Below are 24,645 nucleotides of genomic sequence, written 5' to 3'. Positions count from 1 at the left end.
ATGACAGCATAATTATTCTACATCAAATAAGACATGTAGCTTTTTGTGAAAAGATCAGATCTATTATAAAAATTCTCCAGAAGTATAAAACACCTCAACATAAAAATAATTACATCGAGGACCATGGACCAGCGAATGACCATTGCCGCCGCCAGAACAAACCGTCGACGCGCTGCTTTCGCCGCTCCCAAACCGGAGCTGGCCTGACCTTGTCGATGATAACTGCGAAGTCTTCGTGCACGTGCCCCTAACACTAGTAGAAAATGGGCCTTTTGTCCAGGTTCAAGAGGGCCTTTAGTCCCGGTTCTGGAACTGGGACTAAAGAGTCGGGACTAAAGGCCCCCCCTTTAGTCCCGGTTCTGTTACGAACCGGGACTAAAGACCCTCCACGTGACCGTTGTCTGGAGCTCCACCTAAAGGAAATTTTTTAAAATTCTTTTTTGATTTTTTTTGATTTTTTGTTCCTGATTTTCAAAATTTTGAATTATTTTATAATTTAATCTCTAATCACCCCTCACCACTGCTCAATTTAATCTATAATCTCTATTCTCTAATCACCCCTCGTCAGTCCAAATCGTCTAACTTCCCGGCCGGTCATCCATCCTGTCACTACTCTAGCCTGAACACGCTTAACTTTCGAGTTCTATTCCCCCTAGTTTCCAAGTGTGCATTTGTTGTTTTCTTGACAATAGTAAGCTGTCAATCCTATTAACCCTCAGGAGTTTAGCTTGAGCATTAGATCACATGTTTCACCGTTTGAGCTTGAAACTATTATTCTAAAAACAATAATTATTTAGTAACACTACTATTTCTTGAATAAGTAGTTTGACCATAGTTTGACCAGATTTGACCAAAATTCAAAAAAACTGAAATAATTATTTAGTAACACTAATATTCTCGAATAATTATTTAGTACCACTAATACTTCTTGAATAAGTAGTTTGGCCACAGTTTGACCAGAATTCAAAAGAACTAAAATTTGAGCATAACTTTTTTTCCTTTTAGAATTTGAGGATTCTAAAAATTTGCAAAACGGCCTACGTGCATCAAAATCGGATGCGGATTTTCGTGCTGAACATTTTGATATATTATATATTTTTTCCGACATCGTATGCAAAAGTTATTCCCATTTTACTTTTTCATAACACTTTTTTGCAAAACATGTCCAAATTTATGTTTTTTAATTTTCCTAACTAGTAGATGTAGTAATATAACTACGTCTCGAAGGATTTTATTTTTTGAAGTTTTTATCATTTTGTTTTGTTTTTTTTTAAACTAAAATGGCGAGACAAGGGGGGGTAGAGTTTGAGACACGAACCCCTTTAGTACTGGTTTGGGACACGAACCGGGACTAAAGGGCATCGCACCCTTTAGTCCCTGTTCATGTTTCAAACTGGGACTAAAGGTCTAATCTTTAGTCCCGGTTTGAGACACGAACCGGGACTAAAGGGCATCGCACCCTTTAGTCCCGGTTTGAGACTCAAACCGGGACTAAAGGTCCCATTTGAACCGGGACTAATGCCTTCCCGACGCCCTAGTCCCGGTTCGTAATGCAACCGGGACTAATGTGTACATTGAGCTGTGACCAAAGCCCTGTTTTCTACTAGTGTAAGAATCAGCGTCCTGGAGCCGCATTCGTCGCCGTTGAATCCCTGAATCAATTTGAAGAATTTGACACCAAATAACACTGTTGCGTACGCACGACGAGAAACCCTAATCTTGCAACCCCGAGGAGCTGGCAGGAATCTACGCTGGATCTCCATCTAATATATCCCAGCGCACGGACTTGCGGAGCATTGGAGTCCAGAAGACTGACTAGAAGAAGAAGCACCGCCATCCGTCGAAACGCCGCCCAGTGAGAACTGAAACCCTACCTATCTACTAGCTGGAGACGAGGCACGAGAATTCCCATCCCCGCCACCAACCATCGGAGCGATAGGCGGAGAGGAGGCGAATCCACATGCTCGCCGGTGGAGATCGAGCGGAGCAAAGCTTTCCCTTGTCGACATGTAGCTTAACAGTCCATTGAAGTCGTTGTAGTATAGTGGTAAGTTTTCCTACTTGTCACCCTGGTGACTTGTGTACGTTCCCCGGCAGCGCTGCTTTTTTTCATTATCATTGTGCCTAAAATGTACCTTTTTTACAAAACTTTATGCATTTTACCCCCTTTCTATTTTCCCTTGTCGTTTTTGCAGATTCCTAGAGAAAGACCAAACTAATCATTCATTATTAGGCACTTCCAGTTCCAATAGGCAGTTGTAAAGCCCTCCCGACCCCCGCGTCGCCCGAGCCGAGTGACTCGGGGGAGGGGGGACCCTAGCTGCCGACGCCCCGTCGCCCGCCCTCCGCTCGCCCCTGCGTCGCCGCCGGCCGGCCGCCGCACCGGGCCCTGGGATGGCGGCGGCGGATCTGTCCTTCCTCCTCCCGCCCCCACCCCCTCGCGCCAGATCTAGGTCGGCTGTGGCGGCGGCCTCCCCTGCTTGCTGGCAGCTCGGGTGGACCGCCCCCCAGTTCCCCACGGTGATGCCCTGGTCCGCCCCGACATGATCTGGATGCCCTCTCCGGCTAGCCGCGGTGCTTCGGTCCGCCGGCCTCGGCAGGGCCCTGCTGGCTGCGGCTCCTCCCCCTCCGACCCTCCCGGCGAGTTTTTGGTCCGCCTCTTCGGGGGTCGGCCATGGAGGCTGCTGGCTACGGTTGTGCCTGTCGGTGTCTGCGTCCTTTGGCAAGCCTGTCAGGTTTGGCTGCACGCTAATTCACTTCGACACGACCACCTCGCCCCCTCCCCCCCACAGGGGCGGCTTCGGCCCGGCGGCAATGGACTTGCGTCCATTGCCGGCCGGCACGGCTTCGGACCTGACGATCCTCGAAAGCTGCACTCTTTCCGGCTCTCTTGGCTCTTTGGCTCCTCGGCATATCCCCACCATCACCACCCTGCGGTGTCTTGGTTGGCCATCCATCCCGGTGCATCTTCATCACCGGCATGCTCCGAGAGCTGCGTCCCCTTCCAGTTCCCTGGGCCCGTCGGCGTCCCTGCTGCTCCGGTCCCAGTGGCCCGGATCTGCGTTCCTTCCAGATCCTGGCTTATCCGGGGCTATGGTCACCGTCCCATCCCCACTTCATTCCGCGCAGCCATGCATCCTCGTCCTCCTTGGAGTTTGCACGCCCGGCGATGCACGGTGCCTCCTTTGGTACCGTGCGTGGCTCCCTTTCCTGCAGTCGCAGCATCGTTCTACACCCGACGACCTCCTCTTTGACTTGTGTTCCGACGGCTTGGGATTGCTTGGAATTGGCCAGGGTGAAAGCCCTGCATCTTTTGCTGGCAGCAGTGACACCCGCATGTGTCGTCACCTTCCTGGAGGCATTGTCCGTGCTATGCCCCTCTTCGAGCATCAGGGTATGGACCAGAAGTTCTTGCCAATACAATGACTGGCCTACTAGGAATTTCTCGCCAATACAATATTTTCCCTCGTTTTTGTGCGGATTCTTGAAAAAAGGTAAGGGATATGGACCAGAAGTTCGAGGTCTCCGACAAAACCAAGTCCACGCTGGCTACGGCTGAGCAGACGATGAGCAGCGTGGGGTCCGCCATCATGAAGAGAAAGTGTGTATCCATGAGTATGTCGTGGGTCACCAGTGCGTTCGGCAAGGTCACCAAGGCCACCGCCGACGCTGACATGATGGCAAAGGAGAATTCTTTGGCCGAGGACTAACAAAAGGGTTCCTGGGGCAACTCGTAGATGTCCTTCCGCTGATCATCATCCTCCATTCCTCTATTTGCCTCACAATGTTGTATTATTTATTGGTGGATTGGAAAACAATATTTTAGATATATAGAAAACCTGAATGAGACCATCCATTCCATATGTGAACTATTGCAACCTAGTATTTTTTTTCCTTTCTTTGTAAAAGAACAAAATAAAAAAACTTTTGGGCTTTACATGTTACAAAATGGTTCAAGGCAGATTGGAATGAATCTTTTACTTTGTTAAGTTGTTGAAGGGTGCTGTAATAGTATTGCTAGTGTTGTGTTGATCATAGCGGTACATAAATGCCCATGTGCTCAATATGAAGTATTGAATTACTTCCATGAAAGCTTCCATCGTATGGTTGTTGCATGTAGCATAGGGCTTCTATTTAAGCATGAGAGATGCAACTGGATCATAGCCCGTAAGTCATAGCAGAGCCATTTTGTGTATCCGAGGGCGAGCAAGGCATAAATCCTAGTCGTTGATAGGTTCATACTAGCATACATCACATAAGCAATGCAAGCAAGTTTTTGCACTTAGTGGGAACATCTTTTGATATGTTACATATCAACATATACACCACATGCATACACAACTGACACGGGCTTGGCACTTAGTCGAAGTTGATTTTGTAATGTTGTCGAAACAAACAAACATTCTAGGATTTGGAAGCATTAGGGTTTCTAACTCCATGATCTTGCTTTAAATGAGAAGTCGGGATCAACAAGGTTGTTAGCTTGAGAAGGACTCTTCTTGTGTGCACCGTTAAGGAACTAGCATATCTAATTCAAATGGTACTGAGTGTTTTTGTCAGGGGAACAAATTTGATGTTGGGAAGTAGTAAAGGGCTTGGTGCTTTTTGAACATTTTCATGCTTGTTCTTTAGATGTTCACAGGCTCAGTTATGGGGTTATTACCCTTTTCCCCAAACTTTCCAATGCCAACAAGATTGAGCAATATAGGCCCATCTGCTTGTTAAGAAGCATCTATAAATGGATTACAAAACCTCTACATTTAAGAGCGGAATATTTTGTTCGTAAATTATGTAGTACACAACAAAATGCTTTTATCAAGAATAGGTACATTGTTGATGGGATTTTATCCTTACATGAGCTAATGCATCACCCATGGTATATAGACAAACCCCTTAGCGAGCATGCACCTGTATTTTGATGTGTATCAAAATCATCAATGTACTTTTGTTGAGGCCTGTAGCATTGATTTCCAATTATCCTTCCGCCGTCGTTTGTCGGATGAGCTACAGTGCCAATGGGATGGCTTGGTTGAGGCAGCCAAGAAGATACGTTTATCTGAAGCGCCTTATAATGTGACATGGGCACTTAATTAAAACAGGGAATTCTCTACTAAGTCAGTTTATCGTTGGCAGGAGAGAAAATTTTTGGGGGTCTAGTAATAAATGGATTTGGAAGGCTCCCATTCCTTTGATTTTTTTTATGTGGCAAGTGTTCCGTGATTCCATTTTTACCAGAGATAAGATGAAGAAAAGGAATTGGTTGATTGGCAAGTGTTTCGTGATTCCATTCTTACTGGAGGTCCGTACCGCCGGGGCATAAATGGATTTGTAGCAGCTTTAGTACAAGTAATATGGATCGGAGAGTGTAGAAGAAGTTTGAAAAGTCAAGTTAGTGTACTGGAGGCATGTTACACCGTATGGTTGACTAGATAATATGGTGTGCACATATATGAAATAAAAATTATAGGAATATATTTGGAAATGAATTCATTGATAGGGAGGAAAGAACGCGCAATTCTTTTTTTGAAAGCAATATGTTCATGGTATGCACAATACGCATTAGCGGGTATAGCTTACACTAACTGGTTGGAGGAGAAAATTGCCCTATGGGTTGCACGCATCAACTATCAATCCGATGGTTCTCAATAGATATATACTATCTAAGCCCACAATTAATTATCACAATTTTAGCACATAGATCTGAAGAAAAATAGTTATTGGCATTTTAGCATACGTTACCCTTCATCCCCAACAATTTCATTCCCAATACAGTTTCTTCTGATCGCTTTGCTTAGATTCTTGGGCAAAGTTGTATATCAATTAGTGACCAGTGTTTAAGCCCTGACACATATTTTTCGTTAGGAAAACACATTTTGCAAACAAAATAATTTCTTACCATTTTAGCATATACTTTCCATCTCTAGCAACATCCACTTTCCATTTCCTCCCAATTTTTGCTGTCATTTTTTTGCAGATTTTGGACAAAGAAACAATTAATCATTTGAATTATTGTTCAACAATCATCACAAAGTTTTCTTAGCGACCCATAAATGCAGTGATCACAACACCAGAGGAGTAGGTTGTCACTGATGGGCCCTGGTCGGTTGCTGCGCCCCTATTACCGAATGATGGTTCCAACAGATAATACCGAATGATGGTTCGATGTTTTTCATTGATATATGACCGTATAATGCAAATTTATGACCGCTTACATTGGTTTTTGCTCTCCCTGTGATATTTTTTTATTTACCCTCTAAATTGTGATAATGCATTCGACCTTAGATAGAGAATGCGAATGCCGTGTCAATTTGTGGTGTGGGCATCTAGATCTTGAACTGATATGATCACAACATCTATCAGCGAGCTAATGTACCGAGGAAGGGATTTATCATAGTATTGAACTGCATGAGTTGCACCATATGGTATCAAACGACATGGTAATTTAATATTGTTCCTATTTAAGCATGATAGCACAGTTGGAAGAAGATCATCGGTCGCAACAAAGCCATCTTGCATACCCAAGGTTGAGCAGGTCTAAAGTTTAGTCATTGCTAGGTGCATACTAGCATATACCACATATGCAATGCATACAACTTTTGCGCTTAGTTGAAATTGCTTATGGAATGTAGTGAAACCCATGGCAATCCTAGGACTTGGAAGCATTGGGATTTTTTATTGCACCGCCGTGCTGTCTCATACATGAAGTAACATCATCATGATGGAAAGCTTGAGAAGGACTCTTCTTAGGTATCATCATGGAACCCATGCAGTTGATTGGAGTAGTGCTGAATATCTCGGAAGTGCAACAACTCCAATGTTCCATGGACTGTTTTTATTCCTTAAAAAATATGGAGAAGTATGTAACAGTCATTAATTTAAATGTTGTACATGGGCCAGGCCAATAACTTTTGGTGCATAATGTTGACAAACAGTGAGAACGTTGTCACCATCACCTTTTTGTTAACCAGTGAAATTTATATTTATCATATTATTTTAGAAAATTAAACATGGGGAGCTTTGACACGGTTGATCGTAGCTTGGAAAACAAATTCTGGTACATAAAAATAAGGAACTCGGTCATAGGAGACTAAAGAAACACTAGACACGTATGCAGAAGTACTATAGAAAAAAGGTAAATGATGGGGATTGGCCCACCGATTCTCGCGCTGGATTTGTGGCACCCACACTCTCCACGTCCACACCCTATCCTCTCCCTTTTCCATTTGAGGATCATATTCACTGCGTACTTTTCCAAGTGAAAAGCAGAGAACCATCACAATACTGGCGCCATTAACAAAAATTCCCACTTTACATTTTATTAGAAAATTGCACCAAACACAATGGTAATCCGTGACAAAAAGCACTGATCACGTTTTGACATGGCGAATTTTAGTACATATGTACTCTCCACCCCGACAAATAATTCTTGACATTTTAGCAAATACATCCTCTCGATCCCCATCAATTTGTCCACAATACAATATTTCCCTCATTTTTGTGCGGATTATAGGACAACATAGAAAGATGTATTTTACAATAGTTGACCCGGATTTTGATCCGGGTGCACTTTCTTTTACATTAGGACACTGTTTTGTTAAGAACTTTACTGCCACTTTAACATATATATATCCATCCATAGCAATGTCCTCTTCCCATTTCCTCCCAATTGTGGGTTGGCACTTTTGCCTTTTTTAGACAAAGAACAAAGTAATCTATCATTGGCATTATTATTCAACAATCGTCACAAAGTTGTCTAAATGACACATAATCATGGTGGTCTGAAGGCTAGAGGAGCAAGTTGTCACTCCTAGGCCCGGGTCAGCTGCCCCCTCCCCCCACCACACTCTTCAAGTGCCACTCTCCCAACAGATACTACCAAACGTAATTCGATGTTTTTATATGCATTGTTATATTGCAGATATTATGATTGCTTAGGTTTGTTTCTGCTCCCATAGTGACGATTATTGTCTTTGCCACGTTCATAGTGATGATGCATTCGACTTTGAGATGACGAATACGAAGACATTGTCAAGTTGTGGTGGTATACTAAACTTTGAGCCTGAACTGAGTTGACGAGAACATGTGTATCAGCGAGCTAATGTATTGAGGGAGGGGATAATCTTAGTAGTTGAGAAATTCCCATATGCTCCTTTTACGGTAGTATTGATATGCATGCATGAAAGCATTCATCGCATGGTTGTTGCATGCGGTGGTCTCAAACAGTATGGTAATGTAGGTGATTGTGTTCCTATTAAAGCATGAGAAGAGAGATGGGACATGATCATAAGTCACAACAAGGCAACCTTGAAAACTTGAGGCCGAGGAAGGCGTAAAGCTTAGTTATTCGTGGGTTCATAGTAGCAAACACCGCATATGCAATGAAGTACGCGATGAGCACAAGTTTTGAACTTACTTGCTAGAAATTCTTTTGCAATCTAGCCGAAACCTATAGACAATCTAGGACTTGGAAGCAGGATCTTTGACTGCACCATACTATCTTCTCAGCGAAGTTGTTAGCTTGAGGAGTCTTCTTCGGGGTACCGTCATGGAATTGGGACACTAGATTGGGGTAGTACAAAACATCACCATGTGTGTTTCGTGCATGAACTCAGTCCTAATTAGCATACCATGCTCCATGGTCTGAAATTAGATGGATGTATTAGACTTGGATGATAGTGAGCTAGACCGACGACATCAACATACCATATGAGAGTTTATGGACTATATTAAGAAAAAAGAGTTTATGCACTAAAGTGAGCTTAAGTGTGAAGCTCAAAAGACCCACGCCATGTCGCCACATGTACTCAATGAAAATCGACCTTGTTGGTAACAGAAAAAGCTAAAAAAAGTAAACTTTTTGGAGGTTGCAATCATTTCTTAAAAGTGAGGCAAATCCAGAATTTGTTGGAGAGATCTTAGTAAAGAAACAGTGGATTTGATACTTTGGCCTCTAATAAGTCAGGCACATTTTTGTGGGCCCAAAAGAAGATTCCATCCCTTTGATAGGAGATGAGAATGCTGTTATCACTTAACACATATACAATAAACGTTCTTTGCATAATAAGATAAGTAAGTTGTCGTAGTATAGTGGTAAGTATTCTCGCCTGTCACGCAGGTGACCCGGGCCCTGCGACGGCGTTTTTTCTCATATTTTGCCTGAAACGTACTATTTTCTTTTACAAAATTCTATGCATTTTACCCCCCTTTCCAGTTTTCCTGTCGTTTTTGCAGATTCCACCAGCCTCCCAACTCTTTCAATTTGCTCTCACCTCAGAACTCTTTCTTGCCGTTCTTGCAGATTCATGGAGCTAATCATTGGCATTATTATTCAACAATCATCACAAACTGTATTAAATCTGTGCTGACACATAAGGAAGAGGAGTAACTTTTCCCAGCAGCAGTGCTACCTTCAGCCTACATCCACAACTGAGCTTCCCTTGCAAGCCAGCACAAATGGCATCACCACCTGACCTAACCACTTAGCTAGCTGTTAAATAAACCAATCACCATCATCCATGTGTTGGATTGGATCACAACGCAAGGCTCCATCTCTATTTCTGTGTGTACTGCTTGTTACTGGTCAGAGTGATAACACAAGCTTGAGGAAAAGAATCCAGAGTGTCTCATTGACAAGAACCTTCCTCTCTTTTTTTCTTAGGTTCAGACAGGAACATGCAGGCAACACTATTGCTAGTCAGCCATGGATATGCATCACTGTCAAGTTTCCCATGCGTCTCAACTATGCCTTTGACTCCCAATCCACATACAACTGTGCCAAGTTGCTGCTTGCTAAATTGGCCCCATGCCTACTGTCTTTGTGCTAAGCTGTCTACATGCCTATTGTATTTGTATATAAATCAGGGCAAAGAACAGGATTTGGTCTTTATAGGACCAGATTCTGAAGCAACAATTCTCATTGGCTCGTCTGTGCGGCTTGATGGATTATACTACATTTCTCCTAGCTAACTGGATTAGATTAATGCAACAAACTAAGGTAGATTGCACAAGCTTTCACAGGGCGCAACACTGGCCTGTTTATTGCTATGGCATGACACCGAGGGATACCACGTATACATTGAAATATGCCTAGGCTTATTGGTCAATACTTCAATACAACCCTGTCTTGCGAGTAACTTCGTTTTTTTTTTGAGGGAACTGCCCGGTTTAACTGTTATTCTTTACCTAGAGCAATGTCCAAATTGCGATCAATCCTAGTCTAGGTTGTTAATTTAGCATCTAGTATAAGCACAAACACACAAGTGAAGTAGTGCAAACTTGGAGACAATCCTGACCAAACTGTAACAACCTAACAGTGACATGTGGTGAACAATTGGATCACGCAAAAATTTGGTCCGGTTTCTTTACCAGATTCTGTTTACTGACTATACTACTCAATATTATAATAATTATCCGATGCAGTCGGGGGCATGTCGCGGCAGATCATGCATGTTGTTAATTCTCGCTGATTCAGACAATTTTCAAGCAATGCAGTATCATATGAAAGATGTGAGAACAAGTCTCTTCCCATATGTTAAGGTGGATGCATTAGACTAAGTTAAGACTCTAATTAACCCAAAGAGGCGGTGTAGACATTAAGCTTGAGTTGGCCATTTGGGTTCTTTTTTTATTCATCAAATGAACTGCACGTTAAGTTTGAGTTGTTTAATGGGTTTTAGTATGGACTATTCACCATAGTGTAGGACGACATGTCATTGGGAATCAGAAATGTTCACTAGTGTTAGGGCATTGGGCCATATATAGAGATTCTACACTGACATGTGCATGCTACAAACGTATATATATAGATGATTTTAGCTGCCCGATAGCATTCAAATTCATCATGTCACTCTCATATAATCTAAATCAAAGCTGCAGATACTGGTGCATTGGCGTCTCAATCCTCCTAAGACGCGACACTGCAAAACAGACCTCGCGCATAGCCCTCTCTGGCGACGTAGGGGCGATCCAATCGCGCTGCCGCCTGAGGCCCTATCGGCCAAGAGCGGGCTGGTCTCACTACTAGGAAAAGGGCTATAGATGGAATGGCCACTAATGGCGCACCAGACATGTGGTGCGCCATTGCTATGTAGCAGTGGCGCACCATGTGCTGGTGCGCCATTAGTGTGAAATACACTAATGGCGCACCAGACACACGGTGCGCCATTAGTAACAATTTTTATTTTTATTTTTCCAGACATAGTGGCGCACCAGGGCACAGTGCGCCATTACTAGTTCTAACTAGTAATGGCGCACCAGCCACATAGTGTGCCACTACAATTTTTTTTTACTTTTTTGCAAAACTACTAATGGCGCACCTGGGGTTCCCTGGTGCGCCATTAGTGTTTTTTTTGCAAAACTACTAATGGCGCACCAGGTGCGCCATTAGTAACCTGGGACGAGCTAGATATTTTGGACAGCCACACCTACCCACTCACTTTCCCCACTTCATTCTCTCCTCCTCCTCCTCCAAGCTTGTCTCGGCTGCCTCCTCCTCCTCACCTCATTTGCACCATAAATTCATCCAAATTAAGTGGTTAAACCCCCTTTTTTGATAGGTAAGTAAGGGGGAAGCTATCTTTATGTTGTTCTCCCTCCAACAACGTGCACATGCACTTTTTATGTCCTAGCTAGATCTATGTATGTTTGTGGTGTTGCATATGTTTGTGGTGTTGCATATATGTTTGTGTTTGCAGGTACCGGTATTTGAAATGCGATAGTTGCCAATATTTTGCCGGAATGTTGATTCATTTCCGTTTCGGCGAGAATTTTGGCACTATGCATTCTTTTTGGTCCTATTTTTAGGGAAAGTCATGCCAAGTTTTTTCTTGGTTCTAAAATATCGTTTTGCTCTGCCCCGCAGGCGACCATGGTCCGCACGATGACCGAAGGCATCGTGAATAGGTTTTTGAGCTCCGCGAAGGCCGAGATGCTTGAAAAGAACGAGACGGAGATAAGATGTCCGTGTCGAAGATGCAAGCTGAAGAGCCTTATTGCGGACCCGGATTCCGGGCAGGTGCGGGACCACCTGCTCTTGCGTGGTTTCATGGATGGCTATCGGTGGCAAGGTGATGAAGATGACTATGAAGTCGTCCATGGGGGTCGGGCAAGAAATGAGGATGGGCAGCAAGACAACCACCGCGGCTCGGGCGGGCGAGAAGATGAAGAATCTCCAGGACATGATCACGACGGTGATGCTGTACACAGTCATCATGTAGAAGATGCCGGATATGATGATGAGGAAGATGCGGGAGCAAACGAAGGGCAGGATCATGAAGATGAAGATGCCGGCGGAGCAGACGACGATGGTCCATCGATGGGCTGGGTGCAGGACCCTCATATTCAAGAGCTGCTTCTCAAGCAGACGGATAACGCAAGAGCTGCCGCCCGAGAGAAAGCCGAGCTGGATCAACTGGAGATAGACGCGGTTACTCCATTGTATGAAGGATGCAGGCCCGAGGATACCCGCCTGAAAGTAACGCTCATGGCTCTGGAGATGAAGGTAAAACACAAAATGACCGACGCCTGCTTCGACGAGAACATGTCATTCTGGCACGAACGTCTTCCCAAGGAGAACAAGTGCCTGACCAGTTTCGAGGAGGCGAAGAAAATCGTGTGTCCTCTGGATTTACCGCACGTGAAATACCATGTGTGCATGAACAATTGCATCATTTATCGGGACGAGCACGCGGAGTCTACCATATATCCAGTGTGCGGCGTCACTCGATACAAGAAGAGGAAGAAAGCTCCTCGAAAAGTGGTGTGGTACTTTCCGATCACTCCTTGTCTGCAGCGGTATTTCGCGGACCCTAAGGTAGCAAAGCTCCTGCGTTGGCACACGGATAGGGAGGAGAAGAAGCGAGAAGATGACGCAAATGATCCAGAGATAAATAAAAAAGACAAGATGCTGAGTCACCCTAAGGATGGGAGCCAGTGGCAAGCGTTGAACTTCGAACACCCAAAATTTGGGAACGATCCAAGGAACATCGTGCTGGGCACGAGCACCGATGGAGTCAATCCGTTTGGCAGCCAGAGAAGCACACATAGCACCTAGCCTGTGTTTGTGTGGATGTACAACCTTCCCCCCTGGTTGTGCATGAAGAGGAAGTACATTCACATGAGTATGCTAATTGAAGGGCCGAAACAACCAGGGAACGACATCAATCTGTATCTGGGGCTGCTGAAAGAGGAGCTAGACATGCTGTGGAAAACGCCGGCCAATACGTGGGACGCCGCAGAGAAAGAATATTTCTCTATGAGAGTCGCACTGCTCACGACGGTGCACGACTATCTCGGTTACGGATATCTCGCGGGGCAGGTGGTCCACGGATTTTCTGGATGCGTCAGGTGCATGGATGACACAATGTATCGCCAGCTAGATAGAGATCCCGGGTCTTCGAAAACCGTGTTCATGGGACATCGAAGGTGGCTTCGCGACGATGACACGTGGAGGAAACGCAAGGATCTGTTCAATGGTGAAACCGAACCCCGAAGGCGCCCGCGTACGAGGAGCGGCGAGGAAATAGACGAGTTGTTGAAAAATTGGAAAGATTGCCCACTGCCGGGAAAGAAGCAAAAGGCGCCAGAGCCGGGAAAGAAGCGGAAGCTTAAGGCGCCAGAGCCACTGCTGAAGGTATGGAAAACAAGGTCTGTTTTCTGGGACTTGCCGTACTGGAAGATCCACCGTGTGCCTCACAGCCTTGATGTCATGCATATCATGAAGAACGTGTGCGAGAGTCTGCTTGGTACCTTGCTCAACATGCCAGAGAGGACCAAAGATGGGCCGAAAGCAAGGGCAGACTTGAAATCAATGGGCATCAGGGAGGAGCTTCACGCTAATGATGATGATGATGATGAGGCGAAGCAGGACACGGAAAGTCGTTGCAAAGGCAAAAAGGCGAAGAAGACCGGAAATGACTTCCCTCCCGCGTGCTTCACTCTAAGTCAGGAGGAGATCGATCAGTTTTTCACCTGCCTCGTAGGAGTAAAACTTCCTTACGGTTACACGGGGAAGATAAGCAGATACCTAGACTCAGCGAAGCAGAAGTTCAGCGGGATGAAGTCTCACGACTGTCACGTGCTGATGACGCAGATACTTCTAGTTGCAATCCGTGGGATCATGGACGCGCACGTCTGTGAAATGCTATTTGGCCTATGCAACTTTTTCGACGTCATCTCTGGGAAGTCGGTTGGCGTGAGGCAACTCAGAAGGCTACAGGAAGAGATCGTGGTGATACTATGCGAGCTTGAGATGTACTTCCCGCCCGCATTCTTCGACGTTATGGTGCATCTGCTGGTCCATATCGTGGACGATATCATCCAACTCGGGCCGACATTCCTGCACAGCATGATGCCGTTTGAAAGGATGAATGGTGTCATCAAAGGATACGTTCGCAACATGTCACGTCCAGAGGGAAGCATAGCCAGGGGCTTTCTGACCAAAGAGTGCATCTCCTACTGCACGAATTATCTAGGCATCGAGAACCCCGTTGGTCTGCCCGTCAACAGGCACCTCGGCAGGCTCGCTGGATGGGGTCACCGTGAGGGTCGCCGCGAAATGCATGTCGACTTCGATGGTCGACTCGCCGACTTTGAAAGAGCAAACCTAGTAGCGCTACAACACATAGATGTGGTCGATCCTTGGGTGGTAGAGCACAAAACGTTTATTGACAAGACGTACAATGACCAAGGCCAACAGAGGACGGATGAAGATATAATCAAAGAGCACAACTCATGTTTCACGCGTTGGTTCAAGCAGAATCTTCTGTCGTACCTGTCGTGGAATTGTCACGGCAGATGTCCTCGCGCAAGGACTTAGTCGTGGAGCCATCGCAGCTAGGAAGCTTAAAGGGGTTAAACGGGACAAGGAACACGAGGGTTATACTGGTTCGGCCCCTTACGGTGAAGGTAAAAGCCTACGTCCAGTTGAGGTGGTATTGATTAGGGTTTCGATGACCAAGGAGCCTAATTGCTATGCCTGGCTCTCGACGAGATCTTGTCCCTTAACCGCCGCTGGGTCGCCCCTTTATATAGAGAGGTTGACGCCCAGCGGCTCTCAGAGTCCCGGCCGGCTCATAAGAGTGTCCGGCTCGGACTCCCAACTATTCTTGCCTTACACTACAAGTCTTACCATACGGCGGTTTATCACTACGGGCCTTAAGCCATCGCCGGGTCTTAGGCCCATCATTGACCCGCCGTCTTCAAGCTCGGTATTGGGCTTCACGTGATGACCATTATGAGTAACCCGGCCCCTCCTGGCGGGTGACTCTAAGGGTTATATCCTCAACATTAGGCCCAAGATTGATTTGAACCGGTTCATGTCAATCTTCAATTCTTTTGAGAGAAAAGATCTTCTGGCTTATGGTCGTGTGAAAGTTATAACCCGCCGTGACGTCATCTTCTGGATTCCTGGTAACCCGCCATGACGTCATCTTCCATTAAGTCCATTTTTTTATCCCACCATATCCTCAACGGATCTTATCTTTAAAGGCCATCCCGAAAATCGAGGCGTTTTTGTGGTGAGATAATCACGCCGTGGCCTCCTCGTTTCTTGCGCCCACTTATGAGCCTCACTTTATAAATAGCCCGGCCCATGAGCCTCCAGTCACTCGTCGCCTCCATCTTCTTCCTCCTCTCGCCACTGTGCTGCCGCCCGAGCTCCGCCGCCGCCGCCGCGGGTTTCCTCATCTTCACCAACTCAGGCCGCTGCATCAACCTGACGTGACCAGAGAAACGCGACGAACCCCCGCCGTAACTCCGCACCTGTAAGTCCCTGCACCTCTCCACCGTAGATCCGCATTAGGGTTCCACTGTTCTTCCTCTGTTCTTCGCTGTTCTTCTCGAATCCTCTGTAGTTCTTCCACTGTAGTTATGTTTGATCCAAGAGTAGTACAGAGCTCCTGCGGTAGTTGTTGTACTTCCATTTTTCCACTAGTAGATCCCCTTTGTTTGAAATAAGATCCCACTCTGAATCCATGAACTTCCTCTGCGTCAGTTCTAGGTCTAGAAAATTTTCTCTTTAGCCGACCGTTTTGATCCAAAATAATTACTGCGATCTGTGAAACTTGTTTTCACCACACTTAGTGAAAAATTGCATCTGCTGAGCTATGGCGGCTTACATTTCCGGCTCAAAAGAAGCCATGCGCCGTAAAATTTCTGGCTCATTTATGATAAAGCTGTAGACAATTTGAATTACTCGCGATACCTTCAGCGGCTTATATAACCCGATGCACTTAACCATATGTCATTAGGCCCCTCTCATAAGCTGCCATTGAGTATTAAACTGTAGACGTCTGCCGGCTTATAATTGAACCGGACATTTTCCTTTTGTCATAGGCTTCATCTTTCACAATGCCTCCCAAAGCTCCCAAGGCACCCATCACGTGCAACTGGATGAGGTCCAATGTCACCGACGATACCTTAGCTGATTTCGTAAAGACGGGTTACTTGCCCAAGAAGGAAATCATGTCTTATCGTGTCCCTGACCCGTCGGAGGAAAGACCTCAACCAAGAGATAATATTTGCTGATCACATGAGCCGGGGCTTCGCACCGCCCGGCTCAAGATTCTTTAGAGAGGTTCTGAACTTCTTTGACCTGCGGCCGCAAGACATAGGACCCAATTCCGTGTCAAATATATGCAACTTCCAAGTATTCTGCGAAGTCTATCTTGGAGAAGAGCCCAGCCTACTGCTCTTTAGAGAGCTATTTTATCTGAACCGCCAGAATGAGTGCGCCAACGGGCTGAGCCTGGAACTTGGTGGAATCTCCATTCAACGCCGGAGAGACTGCCTCTTTCCTTATGCTGAGCCGCCAAGTCATCCAAAGGACTGGAACCAGACGTGGTTTTATTGCCAGGACACTTCTCCGGCTGACGAGAGCCCTCTGCCCGGCTTTCGTGCCCTGCGTCTGGAGCCAAATCACCCTTTGCCAGACAAACTCTCTCAAGCTGAGCGTCAACCTCTGATCCCTACCATCAATAAGATCAAGGCTCTCCTGGGAAACGGTCTCAACGGCATTGATCTGGTCCGGGTTTGGATCTCTTGGCGGGTGATCCCTTTGAGCCGCCGCCCCGGCTTAATGTGTGATTACACGGGCCGGAAGGATGACCCTCTGCGGCACAGTCCCAATGATCTTTCTGAGGATGTTGTGGACGACATGACCAAGTCTCTCCTGAATGAGAGCTTAGCCGACTGTGGGAGAACCGGCCTGGACCCCTTCTGCCAAGCTAACCCGGCTCCGGCGGTAAGCCACTGACCTGAATACCTCGGCTTTCTTTTTAATAGTTTCCATATGAACCTTAAGAAATCTTTGTTGTATGTTTCAGGCTAATGACAAGTTCTGGAAGGTCAAATATGACCATGAGGCGGCCAAAAAAGCCAGGAAGGCTAAGAAAGCCGCCAGGAGAGCCGCCCCTCGCAAGAAGGGAAGCAGGCCTACTGCCTCAGAGCTACTTCATCTAAGTGATAGCTCCGAGTCAGAGGTAACCCTTGATTCCTCAGGCTCTTCTTCTGCTTTTCATCTGTTTTTAACTATCCCACTGACTTGATTATCCGCAGGATGATACCGGAGCAAGTAACCCGGTGATTGAAGAGGTAACTATACTTTCCTCCGACTCGGAGCCCTTGCCACGGCCGAAAGTCCGAAGAGTGACCCGGAAAGTAAGATTTTCACATCCTTTAGCTTATCAAGATCCTCAATTTCTTTTGAAGCGACAGATTCATGAGAGCCGGCGGCACACCCGGACCAACAAGGACGCAGACCTCTCCTCCGGCTTACCTGAAGCATTGAGGAAGCGCCGGACCGAGGTTATCTCCAACTTATATCCTTTTCATCCTTTGGCGGGCGTTACTCGTCAACCGCTCAATTCTTCTGATTCAAATTATCAGGAAACTTCACCTTCCTCTGGTGATTCTATGCAATCTAACCTGCCGGCTTTCAAGACCGCACCCGGGTAACAATGATCATCTTATGTTGTACTTATCTTTACTCATGCTTCTGTACTAACCTTTTGTCCTTTCAGTGCCCAGGCAAAGCTCAGCAAGAGGGCGAAGAAGAATAAACCGGTCGAAGAGCCGGTCTTGACTGAGCCGGAGGTTTCAGCTCAAGAGCCGCCAGCTGCCTCTACTCCTGAAGCCACCGCTCCAACCGACGAGCCAATCACAGAGACTTCTGCTAACCCGGAGATCTCCAACCCAGCTCAGCCGACCGATGACCCGGACGTGGTAATCACCCGGACGGAATTTGTCGAGCCGGGGAGACCCACTGCGTTGGCTAAGTGCTCTGCCAAGGAAGAGCTGCTAGAGCGCCGCAGGGCCAAGCTAGACATCACCAACTACGCTAACTTGAGCATTGGAGATATCATCTCCGGCTATGTCAATCAGGTGCACAACAGCCGGGACCTGGAGATCGACATGGTGAAGCAGATACAGCAGAAATCTGAGGTACCACTCTCTTGCGTACTGCATAGCCATCTTTACCATACTAGCCCCCAAGTCTACTACTTATGATAGAATATGTTGTAGACTTAACTTCCGGCTTACTTTCATGAACCGGCAATTTGTAGATAGAACCTTTCAGCATACATTAGCCCCCAAGTGCCAAGTGTCTTTGTTTGGAAAGTGCTTGGGACTTTAAAGTTGTATAATAATGATTCATACTATAACCCGGAAATTGTACAGGCTGCTTGCAAGAAATTTGAAGCTGATATCTCTAAGCTGAAGAACCGCCTGAAGACTCAGGAAACTGAAACCCGGAAGGCCAACGCTAAATTTGAGTCCAGTGTTGCCGCTCAAGAGAAGCTGAAGAAGAGGTTTGAAACCGAGAGGAAGACTTGGGCCGAAGAGAAGGTTGTTCTGGTCAGCCGGGCCGAACAGGCGGAGGCAGCTCTGACGGAGAGAACCGCCGAACTCTCCGGCTTAAAGCGCCATGTATCACAGATGGTCGCCGCAATCTTCGGTAAGTCATTCTGCAGACTTTCAACAAGTTTACATTCTCTATGTCTCATAAGTCCCATCATTGCTAGCGGCTTACCTGACGTTGTAAAACAGGTCCCAGAAGCGCCAACCTCAATCAAAATGTGCTGACCAAGCTGAAGGCCGTGTATACTTTGGTGGAGCAACTCTACACCGGGTCACAGCGCGCCTTGGCCGTTGTGGCCCTGTCCAATGAGGTTCCGACTCACCTGGCGGACGTACTTCACCGGCTTGTTGTTCTTCCTCAGTGTTTCCAAGAGCTGCGACGGGCCTCTGCAAGAGCCGGAGCCATAGCTGCTCTGAGCCGGGCCAAGGCTTAACTTCCAGAGCTAGACCCGGCTGACATCGCACTTGGATATCCCAGCCTGAAGGAAGACGGCACCCCCTTCGACCAAAAAGACTTTGCTGCCTGTGTGAAGATCGTACGCCCGGTGGCCACCCAGATTGGGAATGACACCGACCTTGGCAAGTACCAGTCGGGCTACGACGCAGAGAATCAGAGGATCCCCACTCCGCCTTATGAAGCCATCAGCTTGGTCCCGCCGACTCGTAAGCACACCTTTGCCCCAGAAATTGACCCGGCCGGGTTAATTGACGAGGAGGCTCAATTTGAAGCTTTGAGCGGCATTGACTGGAAATCGTCAACCTTCCAGGTCATGGGAACAGCCGGAGGAGCGGAGAGGGATGAGCCGGAAGCGTCGACCCAGCAAGCATCTTGACTCTTAGGCGGCCCATGATTATGCCTTTAAAACAATGCCTCATCTTTTGGACTCGGGGAGTCTTGTAATAGAGTAGGACAAACATGTTAATCTTGTCATGCCATCGTGCACATGTTGAATGCTTAGCTCCGTTAAAATTGCTTCCTTATATTCCTCCGGGTCATAATTGATCATTTGTTGTTCTTAACCATCCTGCATAGAAAAACAAGTCACAAGTCTCTAGGCGGCTTACCGCACTGAGAACCATAGACCATATATATAACCCGGAAAAAATCACCGAAGACTGGCCCTTAATTATATCTTTTATGTAACCATAACAGCATACTTACGAGCCTTCGAGTACAGTTCCGGCTTATGTAACCCGAATAATGAGGTGAAGATCTCAACTCCGGTTTACCAGCGTCAAGAATACTTACTGTATGTTATCAACATTGTGAATCAAAAGTAAGTCGGCAAAGGAAAAGCCGCCCTTGCACACTGTTGATGTGACCAACAAAACTTGTTGTAAGTCAAAAGATCAAAAACTTAGGGGCTTCCGGTTCGAATACGACCAGAGAACCGTCCCAAAGGGGTTAAGCTAAGATTCGAATGCGATCATATAGCCCCCAGTGGCTTTGGCGATGCCGATCAAGAGGGTACCGACAGCTATGTTCTCTTTGGTTCGAATACGACCCATGTTTGAACAGGAAGCCCCCAAATGACCTTAAGAGTTGTTTAACGACGCTGATTCGAATACGATCCACGTCGGTTCCCAAAGGGGGTTGAGCTATGATTCAAATATGATCAAAGAAAACTCCCCAATGAGCTCGGCACTTTGCCAATCAAGTGGGTATCGACAGCTATGTTCTCTTTGGTTCGAATACGACCTATGTTTGAACAGGAAGCCCCCAGGTGATTATATTGCTTACGGCTAGATTCGAATACGATCATAAGCCGGATCCACCTCCAAGCAACCATGTGATGTTGTAATGGAAATAACACATTTACCTTTGGAGGAGAAAAGGACAGAGGTCCTGCTTTATTATTTAACATGATATATACATGGCTATAGAAATATGTACATTACGAGAGCCGGTGGCTCAAGTGTAATAAGGCCGAAGCTGAGCTATGTTCCACGGCCGACGGGTCTCCTCCTCCGACTTGCGTGAATCTTTATGCTCCCGAACGTCAATAAGGTAATATGACCCGTTGTGCAAGTTCTTGCTGACCACAAAGGGTCCTTCCCAAGGCGGGGATAGCTTGTGTGCATCTGTTTGATCTTGGATGAGCCGGAGCACCAGATACCTTCCTGGAAGACCCGGGACTTAACCCGGCGACTGTGATAACGGCGCAGGTCTTGTTGGTAAATTGCTGAGCGAGCTGCTGCCACGTCACGCTGCTCGTCCAACAAGTCAAGAGCATCTTGGCGCGCCTGTTCATTATCTGCCTCAACATAAGCCGCCACTCGAGGCGAGTCATGACGGATGTCACTGGGGAGGACTGCTTCCGCTCCATAAACCATGAAGAAAGGCGTGTAACCCGTAGACCTGTTAGGAGTAGTATTGATGCTCCATAACACGGAGGGTAACTCCTCCACCCAACAACCCGGCGTCCGTTGCAAAGGGACCAAAAGCCGGGGCTTAATGCCCTTCAAGATCTCCTGATTAGCTCTCTCAGCTTGACAATTGGATTGAGGATGAGCCACTGATGAAACATCAAGTCGAATATGCTCTTGTTGACAAAACTCCTCCATGGCGCCTTTAGACAGATTGGTACCATTGTCAGTTATAATGCTGTGTGGAAAGCCAAAGCGAAATATCACCCTTTTCATGAACTGAACCGCCGTGGCTGCGTCACACTTGCTAACTGGCTCTGCTTCAACCCACTTTGTGAATTTGTCAACTGCCACCAAGAGGTGAGTCTTCTTATCCTTGGACCTTTTGAAAGGCCCAACCATGTCAAGCCCCCAGACCGCAAATGGCCAAGTAATTGGAATCATCCTCAGCTCCTGAGCCGGCACATGAGCCCGTCGCGAGAACCTCTAGCAACCATCACATTTACTGACCAAGTCCTCCGCATCCGCGTGAGCCGTCAGCCAATAAAAACCATGACGAAAAGCCTTGGCCACAAGGGATTTTGAGCCGGCATGATGGCCACAATCCCCTTCGTGAATCTCACGCAAGATTTCTTGACCCTCCTCAGGGGAAACACAACGCTGGAATGCTCCCGTAACACTGCGGCGATGCAACTCACCATTGATAACAACCATTGACTTAGACCGCCGGGTTATTTGTCTGGCCAAAGTTTCATCCTCAGGCAAATCTCCCCGGGTCATGTAAGCCAAGTATGGCACCGTCCAGTCCGGGGTGATGTGGAGAGCCGCCACCAACTGTACCTCCGGGTCAGGGACAGCCAAATCTTCCTCTGTAGGTACCTTAACAGAAGGGTTATGCAAGATGTCCAGGAAAGTATTAGGCGGCACCAGTTTTCGCTGAGAGCCCAGCCGGCTTAATGCATCAGCCGCCTCGTTCTTCCTGCGATCGATGTGCTCTACTTGGTAACCCTGAAAGTGTCCAGCAATGGCATCAACTTCACAGCGATAAGCCGCCATGAGAGGGTCCTTGGAATCCCACTTGCCTGATACTTGTTGAGCCACTAAGTCTGAGTCGCCGAAGCACCTTACCCGGCTCAAGCTCATCTCCTTAGCCATCCGAAGACCATGGAGCAAGGCCTCGTACTCAGCCGCATTGTTAGTGCAAGGAAACATCAACCGTAGCACATAATGAAACTTGTCACCTTTAGGGGAAGCCAATACAACTCCAGCCCCCGAGCCCTCCAATTGCCTGGACCCATCGAAGTGAATAGTCCAATATGTATTATCCGGCTTTTCTTCGGGCACTTGTAGCTCTGTCCAATCGTTGATGAAATCCACCATAGCTTGAGATTTAACAGCAGTGCGTGGTACGTATTTCAGACCATGAGGCCCGAGCTCTATAGCCCACTTAGCCACTCTTCCTGTGGCTTCTCTGTTTTGGATGATATCTCCAAGGGGAGCAGAACTGACCACAGTGATAGGGTGACCCTGGAAATAATGCTTAAGCTTCCGGCTTGCCATGAACACACCATAAACAAGCTTCTACCAATGTGGATACCGCTGTTTGGACTCGATGAGCACTTCACTGACGTAATAAACCGGCCGCTGAACCGGATGTTCCTTACCCTCTTCCTTGCGCTCCACCACCACAGCCACACTGACGGCTTGTGCGTTAGCAGCTACATACAGTAATAAAGGCTCCTTCTCAACCAGAGCAGCAAGGACTGGGGGCTCCGCCAGCTGTCTCTTCAAATCCTCAAAAGCAGTATTAGCAGCATCATTCCAGACAAAGTCATCAGTTTTCTTCATCAACTGGTACAGTGGCATGGCCTTTTCACCCAAGCGGCTTATAAACCGGCTCAAAGCAGCAATGCGGCCTGCTAGACGCTGGACGTCGTTTAGACACGCCGGCTTAGCCAGAGAGGTGATTGCCTTGATTTTTTTCGGGTTAGCTTCAATGCCTCTGTTAGAAACCAGGAAACCCAAGAGCTTTCCTGCAGGAACACCAAAAACACACTTGGCCGGGTTGAGCATCATCTTGTAAACCCGGAGATTATCAAAGGTTTCTCTAAGGTCATCGACCAGAGTCTCTTTTTCCCTGGATTTAACCACGATATCATCCACATAGGCATGAACATTGCGCCCAATCTGGTTATGAAGACAATTCTGCACACAACGCTGGTAAGTCGCCTGTGCACTCTTGAGTCCGAAAGGCATAGACACATAACAGAAGGCTCCAAAGGGAGTGATAAACGCCATCTTCTCCTGGTCCTTAATGTTGGAAATATGCCCTAGAGGCAATAATAAAATGGTTATTATTGTATTTCCTTGTTCATGATAATTTTCTGTTGTTCATGCTATAATTGTATTAACTGGAAACCGTAATACATGTGTGAATACATAGACCACAACATGTCCCTAGTAAGCCTCTAGTTGACTAGCTCGTTGATCAATAGATGGTTATGGTTTCCTGACCATGGACATTGGATGTCATTGATAACGGGATCACATCATTAGGAGAATGATGTGATGGATAAGACCCAATCCTAAGCATAGCACAAGATCGTGTATCATTTCCTTAGACCATGAGATTGTGCAACTCCCGGATACCGTAGGAATGCTTTGGGTGTACTAAACGTCACAACGTAACTGGGTGGCTATAAAGGTGCACTACAGGTATCTCCGAAAGTGTCTGTTGGGTTGGCACGAATCGAGACTGGGATTTGTCACTCCGTATGACGGAGAGGTATCTCTGGGCCCACTCGGTAATGCATCATCATAATGAGCTCAATGTGACTAAGGAGTTAGCCACGGGATCATGCGTTACGGTACGAGTAAAGTGACTTGCCGGTAACGAGATTGAACAAGGTATTGGGATACCGACGATCGAATCTCGGGCAAGTAACGTACCGATTGACAAAGGGAATTGTATACGGGATTGATTGAATCCTCGACATCTTGGTTCATCCGATGAGATCATCGTGGAACATGTGGGAGCCAACATGGGTATCCAGATCCCGCTGTTGGTTATTGACCGGAGAGTCGTCTCGGTCATGTCTGCATGTCTCCCGAACCCGTAGGGTCTACACACTTAAGGTTCGGTGACGCTAGAGTTGTAGAGATATTAGTATGTGGTTAACCGAAAGTTGTTCAGAGTCCCGGATGAGATCCCGGACGTCACGAGGAGTTCCGAAATGGTCCGGAGGTAAAGATTTATATATGGGAAGTCCTATTTTGGCCACCGGAAAATGTTCGGGATTTTTCGGTATTGTACCGGGAAGGTTCTAGAAGGTTCCGAAGTGGGGCCCACCTGCATGGGGGGACCCACATGAACGTGGGTAGTGGGGGCAAGGCCCCACACCCCTGGTCAAGGCGCACCAAGAT

This window comes from Triticum aestivum, chromosome 7D (genome assembly GCF_018294505.1).
Source record: "Triticum aestivum cultivar Chinese Spring chromosome 7D, IWGSC CS RefSeq v2.1, whole genome shotgun sequence".
NCBI lineage: Eukaryota > Viridiplantae > Streptophyta > Magnoliopsida > Poales > Poaceae > Triticum > Triticum aestivum.
This window is presented reverse-complemented; position numbering follows the sequence as displayed.